Genomic DNA, 13,894 nt, shown 5'->3' on the forward strand with positions numbered 1-13,894 from the left:
GATGATCATATGGTTTTTATTCTTCAATTTGTTAATATGGTGTATCACATTGATTGATTTGCGTATATTGAAGAATCCTTGCATCCCTGGGATAAATCCCACTTGATCATGGTGTATGATCCTTTTAATGTGTTGTTGGATTCTGTTTGCTAGTATTTTGTTGAGGATTTTTGCATCTATATTCATCAGTGATATTGGTCTGTAATTTTCTTTTTTTGTAGTATCTTTGTCTGGTTTTGGTATCAGGGTGACGGTGGCCTCATAGAATGAGTTTGGGAATGTTCCTTCCTCTGCAATTTTTTGGAAGAGTTTGAGAAGGATGGGTGTTAGCTCTTCTCTAAATGTTTGATAGAATTCACCTGTGAAGCCATCTGGTCCTGGACTTTTGTTTGTTGGAAGATTTTTAATCTCAATTTCATTACTTGTGATTGGTCTGTTCATATTTTCTGTTTCTTCCTGGTTCAGTCTTGGAAGATTATACCTTTCTAAGAATTTGTCCATTTCTTCCAGGTTGTCCATTTTGTTGGCATAGAGTTGCTTGTAGTAGTCTCTTAGGATGCTTTGTATTTCTGTGGTGTCTGTTGTAACTTCTCCTTTTTCATTTCTAATTTTATTGATTTGAGTCCTCTCCCTCTTTTTCTTGATGAGTGTGGCTAGTGGTTTATCAATTTTGTTTATCTTCTCAAAGAAATAGCTTTTAGTTTTATTGATCTTTGCTATTGTTTTCTTTGTTTCTATGGCATTTATTTCTGCTCTGATCTTTGTGATTTCTTTCCTTCTGCTAACTTTGGGTTTTGTTTGTTCTTTCTCTAGTTCCTTTAGGTGTAATGTTAGATTGTTTATTTGAGATTTTTCTTGTTTCTTGAGGTAGGCTTGTAGCTATAAACTTCCGTTAGAACTGCTTTTGCTGCATCCTACAGGTTTTGGATCATCATGTTTTCATTGTCATTTGTCTCTAGGTATTTTTTGATTTCCTCTTTGATTTCTTCAGTGATCTCTTGGTTATTTAGAAACATATTGTTTAGCCTCCATGTGTTTGTGTTTTTTACGTTTTTTCCCCTGTAATTCATTTCTAATCTCATAGTGTTGTGGTCAGAAAAGATGCTTGATATGACTTCAGTTTTCTTAAATTTACTGAGGCTTGATTTGTGACCCACAATGTGATCTATCCTGGAGAATGTTCCGTGCGCACTTGAGAAGAAAGTATAATCTGCTGTTTTTGGATGGAATGTCCTATAAATATCAAGTAAATCTATCTGGTCTATTTTGTCATTTAAAGCTTGTATTTCCTTATTTATTTTCATTTTGGATGATCTGTCTCTTGGTGTAAGTGAGGTGTAAAAGTCCCCCACTATTATTGTGTTACTGTCGATTTCCTCTTTTATAGCTGTTAGCAGTTGCCTTATGTATTGAGGTGCTCCTTTGTTGGGTGCATATATACTTATAATTGTTATACCTTCTTCTTGGATTGATCCCTTGATCATTATGTAGTGTCCTTCCTTGTCTCTTGTAACATTCTTTATATTATTTTATTTTATTTTTTTAACATCTTTATTGGAGTATAATTGCTTTACAATGGTGTGTTAGTTTCTGCTTTATAACAAAGTGAATCAGTTATACATATACATATGTTCCCATATCTCTTCCCTCTTGCATCTCCCTGCCTCCCACCCTCCCTATCCCACCCCTCTAGGTGGTCACAAAGCACCGAGCTGATCTCCCTGTGCTATGTGGCTGCTTCCCACTAGCTATCTATTTTACATTTGGTAGTGTATATATGTCCATGCCACTCTCTCATTTTGTCACAGCTTACCCTTCCCCCTCCTCATATCCTCAAGTCTATTCTCTAGTAGGTCTGTGTCTTTATTCCCGTCTTGCCCCTAGGTTCTTCATGACCTTTTTTATCCCCCTTAGATTCCATATATATGTGTTAGTATACGGTATTTGTTTTTCTCTTTCTGACTTACTTCATTCTGTATGACAGACTCTAGGTCCATCCACCTCACTACAAATAACTCAATTTGGATTCTTTTTATTGCTGAGTAATATTGCATTGTATATATATGCCACATCTTCTTTATCCATTCATCTGTTGATGGACACTTAGGTTGCTTCCAGGTCCTGGCTATTGTAAATAGAGCTGCAATGAACATTTTGGTACATGACTCTTTTTGAATTATGGTTTTCTCAGGGTATATGCCCAGTAGTGGGATTGCTGGGTCATATGGTAGTTCTATTTTTAGTTTTTTAAGGAACCTCCATACTGTTCTCCATAGTGGCTGTATCAATTTACATTCCCACCAACAGTGCAAGAGTGTTCCCTTTTCTCCACACCCTCTCCAGCATTTATTGTTTCTAGATTTTTTGATGATGGCCATTCTGACCGGTGTGAGATGTTATATCATTGTAGTTTTGATTTTCATTTCTCTAATGATTAATGATGTTGAGCATTCTTTCATGTGTTTGTTGGCAATCTGTATATCTTCTTTGGAGAAATGTCTATTTAGGTCTTCTGCCCATTTTTGGATTGGGTTGTTCGTTTTTTTGATATTGAGCTGCATGAGCTGCTTGTAAATTTTGGAGATTAATCCTTTGTCAGTTGCTTCATTTGCAACATTCTTTATTTTAAAGTCTATTTTATCTGATATGAGTATTGCTCCTCCAGCTTTCGTTTGATTTCCATTTGCATGGAATATCTTTTTCCATCCCCTCACTTTCAGTCTGTATGTGTCCCTAGGTCTGAAGTGGGTCTCTTGTAGACAGAATATATATGGGTCTTGTTTTTGTATCCATTCAGCAAGCCTGTGTCTTTTGGTTGGAGCATTTAATCCATTCATGTTTAAGGTAATTATCGATATGTATGTTCCTATGACCATTTTCTTAATTGTTTTGGGTTTGTTTTTGTAGGTTCTTTTTTTCTCTTGTGTTTCCCACTTAGAGAAGTTCCTTTAGCATTTGTTGTAGAGCTGGTTTTGTGATGCTGAATTCTCTTAGCTTTTGCTTGTCTGTAAAGCTTTTGGTTTCTCCATCGAATCTGAATTGAGATCCTTGCAGGGTAGAGTAATCTTGGTTGTAGGTTCTTCCCTTTCATCACTTTAAGTATATCATGCCACTCCCTTCTGGCTTTAGAGTTTCTGCTGAGAAATCAGCTGTTAACCTTATGGGAGTTCCCTTGTATGCTATTTGTCGTTTTTCCCTTGTTGCTTTCAATAATTTTTCTTTGTCTTTGATTTTTTCCAATTTGATTACTATGTGTGTTGGCGTGTTTCTCCTTGGGTTTATCCTGTATGGGACTCTCTGTGCTTCCTGGGCTTGGGTGGCTATTTCCTTTCCCATGTTAGGGAATTTTTTGACTATAATCTCTTCACATATTTTCTCGGGGCCTTTCTCTCTCTCTTCTCCTTCTGGGACCCCTATAATGCGAATGTTGTTGTGTTTAATGTTGTCCCAGAGGTCTGTTAGGCTGTCTTCATTTCTTTTCATTCTTTTTTCTTTATTCTGTTCCACAGCAGTGAATTCCACCATTCTGTCTTCCAGGTCACTTATCCGTTCTTCTGCCTCAGTTATTCTGCTATTGAGTCCTTCTAGTGTAGTTTTCATTTCAGTTATTGTATTGTTCATCTCTATTTGTTTGTTCTTTAATTCTTCTAAGTCTTTGTTAAACATTTCTTGCATCTTCTCAATCTTTGCCTCCATTCTTTTTCTGAGGTCCTGGATCATCTTCACTATCATTATTCTGAATTCTTTTTCTGGAAGGTTGCCTATCTCCACTTCATTTAGTTGTTTTTCTGGGGTTTTATCTTGTTCCTTCATCTGGTACATAGCCCTCTGCCTTTTCATCTTGTCTATCTTTCTGTGAATGTGGTTTTTGTTCCATAGGCTGCAGGATTGTAGCTCTTCTTGCTTCTCCTGTCTGCCCTCTGGTGGATGAGGCTATCTAAGAGGCTTTTGCAAGTTTCGTGATGGGAGGGACTGGTGGTGGGTAGAGCTGACTGTTGCTTTGGTGGGCAGAGCTCAGTAAAACTTTAATCCGTTTGACTGCTAATGGGTGGGGCTGGGTACCCTCCCTGTTGGTTTTTTGGCCTGAGGCAACCCAACACTGGAGCCTACCTGGGCTCTTTGGTGGGGCTAATGGCAGACTCTGGGAGGGCTCACTCTAAGGAGTACTTCCCAGAACTTCTGCTGCCAGTGTTCTTGTCCCCATGGTGAGCCACAGCCACCCCCCGCCTCTTCAGGAGACCCTCCAACACTAGCAGGTAGGTCTGGTTCAGTCTCCTCTGGGGTCACTGCTCCTTCCCCTGGGTCCCGATGCACACACTACTTTGTGTGTGCCCTCCAAGTGTGGAGTTTCTGTTTCCCCCAGTCCTGTTGAAGTCCTGCAATCAAATCCCACTAGCCTTCAAAGTCTGATTCTCTAGGAATTCCTCCTCCTGTTGCCGGACCCCAGGTTGGGAAACCTGACATAGGGCTCAGAACCTTCACTCCAGTGGGTGGACTTCTGTGGTATAAGTGTTCTCCAGTCTGAGTCACCCACCCAGCATTTATGGGATTTGATTTTACTGTGATTGCGCCCCTCCTACTGTCTCATTGTGGCTTCTCCTTTGTCTTTGGATGTGGGGTATCTTTTTTGGTGAGTTCCAGTGTCTTCCTGTCGATGATTGTCCAGAAGCTGGTTGTTATTCTGGTGTTCTCGCAAGAGGGAGTGAGAGCACGTCTTTCTACTCCGCCATCTTGGTTCAGGGCCATTACTCTTGTTTTTGATTGAGATACATTTGACATACAATACCCTGCACATATTTAAAGGGTATAATTTTATAATATTTGTATATGTATATGCCTGTGAAACAATCACCACCATCAAGATGGTAAACATATCCATCACCCCTAGAAGTTTCCTTGTGTGCCTTTGTAATCCCTCCCCTTCATGCTTCCCTGTCCCCACCCATCCCCAGGCAACCACTGACCTACTTTCTGTCAGTATAGATTAGTTCAAATTTTATATAAATGGAATGATACAATATTTATTTTTGTCTACTTCTTTTACTCAGCATAATTATTTTGAGACTCATCCACGTTGTTGTGTGTATGAATAGTTGATACACTTCTTGATTGCTCCTCCTTTGTGTCTGCATCTCCTCCATTCCCTGATTAGCAACTGTTTGAATTTTCCCTTTGGAACTCAGGAAAGATCAAGGAGGCTGAATGAAGCCTATTTCCTATAAACAAGAAACAGGAGACACAGAAAGGACCTGTACCCATGAGGGCCCCACAGGGTCCTGCTTGGTTTCAAGACTTCCGCTCCTTCTCTAAAATCTGAATTTATTCATTCATCATTTATTCAGCAAAGATCTTGTGAGGTCCACTTTGTGCCACTCATCGTGCTGGACACTAAGGATGGGATGGGGCAAGATAGATGTGGACCCTGTCCTCAAGGCACTCACAGTCTAGTGGACTCAGTTTGGTTGGGCTATGGGTGTATTCAACATCGAAGTCCACTGAGGAAGGGGAGGAAGAATCCAATGTGATGATCAAGTAGAGTAGTTCAGGTCTGTTTAGATGCTCTTAACTTGGCCCCAGGAAGGGTGTGGGGTTAGGGTGAGGGATGGAGGCCCTGCCTGTCTTACTGATGAAATAAGTCCTACTGTCCTACTATGAAAATAAGAACGAGGGACAGGGACAGATGGTATGTTTGGAGGATGGGGGTGTAGTTGGCGAACTTGATGTTTCAGGTAGGGGGACGTGTTGTTGAGGGGAGGGATGAGGACACATGCTGTCCTAGTACTAATTGTGCTTGTCCAAGGGACATGGTGGGGCACAGTAGGGGGACTCCCCATAATCTGAGCTCTCATTCTGTCACTATGACATGATATACACACATCTCTACTTGGGTCTTCCTCTAGAGAAAAACTATTTTTGGTCCATGAGTTAGAGGGTGTGTGTTTATTGAACCAAGAGGCTTCCTAAAAACTTTTAGGTCCTTGTGCTCATGGCTCATCAGAGTCCGCTGTCGATACTTCCCCCAGAAGCAGCCCTAAACACAGGATTTTGCTGGAAGGAAGAGGAAGGGGCTGGGATATGTCGTCCTTGACCTGATGGTGTGATCTGTGCTGGGATGGTTATGAGTGACTTCCTTGTGAAGCAGATCCTGCACCTTAATTGTATATTTAAGTCTGTGACTTTGAACCTGTTTTTAGGGTGTCAGGAAAGCTTCTGTGGGGCCAAGGAAGCTCGGGAAACTGAAATAGGAATAATGACAGCTGCAGCCTCCACTGAGTGAGCACGAAGCATTTGCATGCATCATCTCATTTAATTCTCACAACAGTCCTATGAGGTCAGGTAATATTATGACCATCAATTTACCAATGAAAAAACTGAGCCTGAAGAGGTCAAATAATTTACCTAAGGTCACACTGAGTGAACCTGGATATAAAGTCAGGGTCAGTTTTGCCCCAGTTAGGAGAAGCTTGTATGTGTGATATGACCTGACATAAAACCTCTGATAACAGTTAGTTTCTTTCCATCTTTAGATTGATCCCTTGATGAGAGAATCTGCCTGAGTTAGACTCAATTGATTATATGTGTCCAGCAGGGACACTTGCAACTTCTCAACCCCGGAGTGGGGAGTGGAAGAAAGAGATGGCATTTTACTGAGCATCAAACACCATGTAGACATTTTATGTACAGTGCTTTAGTTCATCCCTAAAGCAAGCCTGTGAGGCCCAGGGTGTTATCCTCTTGCACAGCTGAGAGTTTTAGGCCCTTGCTAATATCACATAGCTATTAAGTTCACAGAGCTGAATTTGAACTGACTGCAGGCTGGATCCAAACCCTCTCCTTTCCACTGCACCATGCTGTCTCTCCTTAGTGTCTCACCAGCAAAGTATACAAGAGAAGAGGCAATAAGAGCATAGCGCCTCGGGCTCTTTATTTGCAAAACGTGTTAGAAAACCTCAGGCAGTCCTGGGAGACATGGGGGCAGAGTTAAGGTAACCTGCCCATCCAGTAGGACAATCACTGATGAAGCAGGCACGTTCCTGCTGTGCCCCTCTTCACCCACATCCATGCCACCCACACAGCCGCCCACAGAGGCAGGTTCTTGCTGTGGCCCAGGGCAGCTACCCTGGGCTCTCAGAGAGCATAGCACAATACTGCACTAGATAACGCATGAGGCCACTCACAGCTCTAATCACATCATAAAGGGTAACAGCATGGACACTGGAGCCTGACCACCTGGATTTGAATCCCAGCTCAAGGTTACTAGTCAACCTTAGGTGAGTTTCTTAACCTCTCTCTGCCTCAGCTTCCTCACCTGTAAAACTGGGGTTATGATAACTCATAGGGCTATTTGGTAGGATTCTCAAAAACCTGAAAAGCTTTTAGAACAGTTAATTACTCCAAATGAAAAATCTTTTAGAACAATACCTGGTGTGTACAGCGCTAAGCACTCAATCAATGTTTTTAAAATAATAAGTATTATTATTAAGTATAATATAATAATAAGTATTAATAATTATTATTAGTAATAAGTATTATTAAGTATTAATAATAATAAGTATTGTTATTATTATTACTGGCTATGCCACGTGGCATGTGGGATCTTAGTTCCCCAGCCAGGGATCAAACCCCCGTCCCCTGCAGTGGAAGCGCGGAGTCCCAACCACTGGATCACCAGGGAAGTCCCTATTATTATTATTATTATTATTATTATTATTATTATTATTATTATTATTATTATTCAGACAGCCAGACTGAGGCCCAGCTAAACAGAGTAAATTGTCTGATGAGACACACATAGCAAAGCTGGTATCAGAACCCGTTCTCCTGCCTCTTAATCCAGAGCACTTGTGTATACTTGGCTACACGCTTTAACACTAAGATAATTGATTGAAAATCCATCGATACTTTGAAAGTAGCCTGAGCTGTTCCCCCATGCTGAAAATAATCACTTTATTAATTCATCTTTCAAAAAGAAAGGGTCTTTTATAAAAACAAAGAAGCTGTCATCAAGAAGACTAGAACTGATAGGAACCAGCTCAGTCCTACCACTGGGCTCCAAGAGAGATCATCAGGCCCTATAAGTGATAAAAACTGCTGGCTGTTAACACCAATTTAGTAGCAGTTAATTGCGTACTTGTCTTGGGTGTTTCAGAAAAGTGTCTAATTTCTGTTGCAATCTTAAAAAGATAAAGAAAACCATAAATACTTGCATAGCTGCAGTATAATTACCCGTATCATAAGTAAAAAAAACCAAATTGTCATTGGGAGATGGCCAATCTGGAACATTTTTTCCAGAAGAGTAATTTTACGATAGGGTTTCAGTTACATTACAGGGAAGAGGTTAGAGCATTGACAGTGGGGGTTCTTAGGGCTCCTTAAAAATTTTCTGTGTATAAATAGATATTTAATGACTGTATAGTTTCCAACCATGGGAACATTCACCCAGCCCTCCTGTGTCTCTAACATTGGAAATTCAAAGAGCAGACCTAGGTTCCACCCCAGGGGGCTTGTGGGTAATCAGACAGTGGTGGCTCTCCAGGGTGCTGGAGACAGAATTAGGGAAGTGAGCACAGAGGAGGGGCTCCTAATTCACTTAGGGAGGGCAAGGAAGGCTTCTTGGAGGAGGTGATGCCTGAGGAGAGTCTTTAAGGATGAGTTGGTTTCTGTGAGGTAAAGAAGTTGGGGAAAAGATCTTTCAGATAAAGAAGGGGGCAAGGGAACAGAGGATAAGAAAGTTTGTCTTGTTCTGGGAGCTGCAAGACTGGCAGTGCTCAATTAGTGTTTTTAAAAAAATAAATAAATAAAAGTGCATTTGTGAAGAAATTAACTTGTAGACGATAGTTGACATTTGAGCTTTGTGTATTCTTAATACTTTACGTGGTTCATTTAATCCTTGTAAAAGTCACATTAGTTAGAGACAATTATTATCCCCATTTTGCAAATGGAGAAACTGAGGCATGGAGAAGATTAGTAACTTTCCCCAATTCTTAGGGTGAGAGAGTGAGGATGGAAACCTAGGCCACCTGCCAGAGTCCCTGCCTCTGTGTGAGCTCACAATGAAAGCATCTATTTGGTTTGGAGCTACCTAGTAACTAACCCAGATATCAACTAGATTTTATGCACTCCCAACCAAGATGAGTTCAACTTTAACCCATAATTCCATGATTTGTGGGAAGTTCATTGTCTTCCTGGAAATTTCTATGAAATTTACCAGAGGCTTGTGTTTTCATTTGTTTTGTTTCCTGTGGGTTCACATTCTCTATGCAGCATTTCTAAGCTGTTTGTCTCTGTCCTGTCTTGGTGATGGCTGACTGGTGGACACAGCCCCTTCTTAATTTAGCCTTCCTTCCCTCCCCCCAAACCATGCATGAATTGACTTAAGATTTGGGGGGCTGCTGTGACCAGTGGGTTCCATGGTATGTTGACTGTAACATGGATTGCCCCCACCCCCCTCACAAACAAGACCAGGTGTGGACTGGGAAATGCAGTGTCCTGGCCTTAGAGGAGTGGCTGGCTACAGAGGGAAGGCCAGGAGGAGTCCAAGCCCTGTGGCTTGGATCCCAACCCTTCCCAGTCATGGCTGTGAGGGCTGAGGAATAAGGACAGGAAGGGCCAATGAAGGGAACATGCTGGGACCCGATTAAGTGCCATTCTGGTACCTCAAAAAACAAGAACTCAAGAAACAGAATAAACTTTTGGCTCCTTTTTTTGCCAATCATGCATGAACTTATGTAAGGTTGAATGTTCCTAAACTATTATACTTCTATTACTTTTATACATCTATTATTAAAACTTGGTTGTGATTTTAACTACATTAGTCTACATTGCATCCCTTTTGTACTACATGTTTACTAGCTACAACTATATTTAAGAGTTGTCTGTGACTTCTATTCCTGCATTACTGCTCTGCCTATAGGACTTTAGGCAAGTCACTTACTCTTTTCTGATCTCAGTTTCTTCATTTGCAAAATGAATATTATAATATTCTTCAAAGTACCATCACGAGGGTTAAATAATACAAAAAAAGTGCATGGCACAGTGTCTGAAGGGCAGTAAAGTCTCAATACATGTTAGCAATTATTTCCCCCATTAACCAAAAGTTGACTGTGATTTGGTATGGATGATGCATGGGAAGTAGGATGGCAGTCATGGAGAGGATGGAACTGTGGGTGGAGAAGTCAGCAGTCACCAATTAGAAGGATTTTGTGTGTTTTTACCAAGAGGATGAGCTTTATCCTACAGGCCAGTATCTCAAGCCATCCCTAATGGGAGCGTGATCTATCTATAGGGGTGACCGTATGGCTCAACATGCTCTCCAAAAACATAATGTTGTTTAATTTCCTGTTTAATTTTAAAAATACGTAGGAGTTTCGTGTTCTATTCCGTAACACGTTCAGTGGTAGGGAGAATTGCTTCAAAGAGCAATTCTTAGTTGAATGCTTATAAAATCAGCATGTGGAAGTATTCTCAATCTACTTTAGAAAAAAAAAAAATTTCCAACCAGTTGAACCAACTTTTTGAGAAGTCCCGATTTCAATATCATGGTATCTTAAAGATGAGAATGCTTCTAAAACCAAATATATATCAATGGTTAAAACACTATAAACTCTGTAATACTTTGTCTCAGGGGTTTTAAAAATATTCTGGGCTTTTGAAAATATTCTTATACAAAAAAGCAAAGAGAGGATGGAATAGGCTCATGTTCTAATAATACTGAAACTCTGGTCAAGCTGTAACTGACTTAAAACCTGTTGGAACTAGGATTTGCCTTGTAGCCTTCACCGTTGAATATGATAATTAGTAAATGGAAGTCCAGGAAACTCTTATCTTCACCCCAGTTCTGAAGTTTGATGCCAAACATTCAATGTAATCACTGGTCAGAGGTAAATATCGCTGTTACCTTTATGCTGTTAGCAAGTTTCTTCTGGAAAGGAAGTAGGGGAAAGATGATAGAAGAAGGTGGGGACAGAGCTTCAATCCTAGGAAAGTCAAGGGAACAGAGGTGGTCTGTCTTGCTCTAGGGCTAGCCTTGCTTCATGAGGTCTCTAAAAGTTTCCTATTTAAAAAAATCCTACTCTCTTAACAAGAAATACCTCAATATATTTTGGAGAAAAACCTACCCATACTGTCAGCATTTTGTTAAAGTGAACAAAAGTGTGAAAAAAAAAAAAACAGTCCTGCCCGCTGTCTGCCACACACAGTGGGGTGTTGCTCCAGGACCTTGCTTCAGACAGGGTGAGGTGACACCGACCTTGGAGCCAGATTTGCTGGGTTTGTACCCCCGCCCCAACATTTAAGTGCTCTGTGGCTTTGGGCAACTCAGGTAGCATGAATCTCATCAGCACAGAGAGAAAGCTTCACTGAAAACTCATTGCAGAGCGGCGGGGGAAGCCGGATTCCACGACGGCAGCAGCAGGGTTCGTGGCAAGAATCACGGCTTGCAGGCCGCCCCGGGTCTCGTCTTCCTGCAGCTTGTAGACCCTCAGGCTTAGGAGCTGTTTCAAGCACACAACCTTGAGAGAGTAAGGTGTTCTTGACACCATCTGTACCAAATCTGTGACTGAACCCAGTGAAGACCTCTATATAAACGTTTAAGATTCTGGCCGCACATGCGGAGACCTACGCTTTTAGCCACCAGCTGCTGGAGACAGCCTTGTAGACAAAGTGCTACCAAGTCAGCCTGTTCTAGCTGAACAGCTATTGTAGACCCTCGTAATCTGACTTCATAATGGAGAACACCACATTCACTGCTGTGTGGCTGACAGGGTCTTGGTGCTCCGGCCGGGTGTCAGGCTGGAGCCTCTGAGGTGGGAGAGCCAAGTTTAGGACACTGGACCAACAGAGACCTCCCAGCCCCACATAATATCAATTGGCAAAAGCTCTCCCAGAGACCTCCGTCTCAACGCTAAGACCCAGCTCCACTCCACAACCAGCAAGCTACAGTGCTGGACACCCCATGCCAAACAACTAGCAAGACAGGAACACAACCCCACCCATTAGCGGAGAGGCTGCCTAAAACCATACTAAGTTCACAGACACCCCAAAACACACCACCAGACGCGGTCCTGCCCACCAGAAAGACAAGATCCAGCCTCATCCACCAGAACATAGGCATCAGTCCCCTCCACCAGGAAGCCTACACAACCCACTGAATTAACCTTACCCACTGGGGGTAGACACCAAAAACAACGGGAACTATGAACCTGCAACCTGTGAAAAGGAGACTCCAAACACAGTAAGTTAAGCAAAATGAGAAGACAGAGAAATACGCAGCAGATGAAGGAACAAGGTAAAACCCCACCAGACCAAACAAATGAAGAGGAAATAGGCAGTCTACCTGAAAAAGAATTCAGAGTGATGATAGTAAAGATGATCCAAAATCTTGGAAATAGAATGGAGAAAATACAAGAAACGTTTAACAAGGACCTAGAAGAATTAAAGAGCAAACAAACAATGATGAACAACACAATAAATGAAATTAAAAATTCTCTAGAAGGAATCAATAGCAGAATAACTGAGGCAGAAGAACGGGTAAGTGACCTGGAAGATAAAATAGTGGAAATAACTACCGCAGAGAAGAATAAAGAAAAAAGAATGAAAAGAATTGAGGAAAGTCTCAGAGACCTCTGGGACAACATTAAATGCACAAACATTCAAATTACAGGGGTCCCAGAAAAAGAAGAGAAAAAGAAAGGGACTGAGAAAATATTTGAAGAGATTATAGTTGAAAACTTCCCTAATATGGGAAAGGAAATAGTCAATCAAGTCCAGGAAGCACAGAGAGTCCCATACAGGGTAAATCCAAGGAGAAACACGCCAGACACATATTAATCAAAGTATAAAAAATTAAATACAAAGAAAAAATATTGAAAGCAGCAAGGGAAAATCAACAAATAACATACAAGGGAATCCCATAAAGATTAACAGCTGATCTTTCAGCAAAAATACTGCAAGCCAGAAGGGAGTGGCAGGACATATTTAAAGCGATGAAAGGGAAAAACCTACAACCAAGATTACTCTACCAAGCAAGGATCTCATTCAGATTCGACGGAGAAATTAAAACCTTTACAGACAAGCAAAAGTTAAGAGAATTCAGCACCACCAAACCAGCTTTACAACAAATGCTAAAGGAACTTCTCTAGGCAAGAAACACAAGAGAAGGAAAAGACCTACAAAAACAAACCCAAAACAATGAAGAAAATGATAATAGGAACATACATATCGATAATTACCTTAAATGTAAATGGATTAAATGCTCCACCCAAAAGATATAGACTGGCTGAATGGATACAAAAGCAAGACCCATATATACGCTGTCTACAAGAGACCCATTTCAGACCTAAGGAAACATACAGACTGAAAGTGAGAGGATAGAAAAAGATATTCCATGCAAATGGAAATCAAAAGAAAGCTGGAGTAGCAATTCTCATATCAGACAAAATAGACTTTAAAATAAAGACTATTACAAGAGACAAAGAAGGACACTACATAATGATCAAGAGATCAATCCAAGAAGAAGATATTACAGTTGTAAATATTTATGCACCCAACATAGGAGCACCTCAATACATAAGGCAAGTGCAAACAGCCATAAAAGGGGAAGTCGACAGTAACACAATCATAGTAGGGGACTTTAACACCGCACTTTCACCAATGGACAGATCATCCAAAATGAAAATAAATAAGGAAACACCAGCTTTAAATGACACATGAAACAAGATGGACTTAATTGATATTTATAGGACATTCCATCCAAAAACAACAGAATACACTTTCTTCTCAAGTGCTCATGGAACCTTCTCCTGGATAGATCATATCTTGGGTCACAAATCAAGCCTTGGTAAATTTAAGAAAATTGAAATTGTATCAAGTATCTTTTCCAACCACAATGCTATGA

The sequence above is a fragment of the Eschrichtius robustus genome, chromosome 1 (assembly GCF_028021215.1).
Source record: "Eschrichtius robustus isolate mEscRob2 chromosome 1, mEscRob2.pri, whole genome shotgun sequence".
NCBI classification, from domain to species: domain Eukaryota; kingdom Metazoa; phylum Chordata; class Mammalia; order Artiodactyla; family Eschrichtiidae; genus Eschrichtius; species Eschrichtius robustus.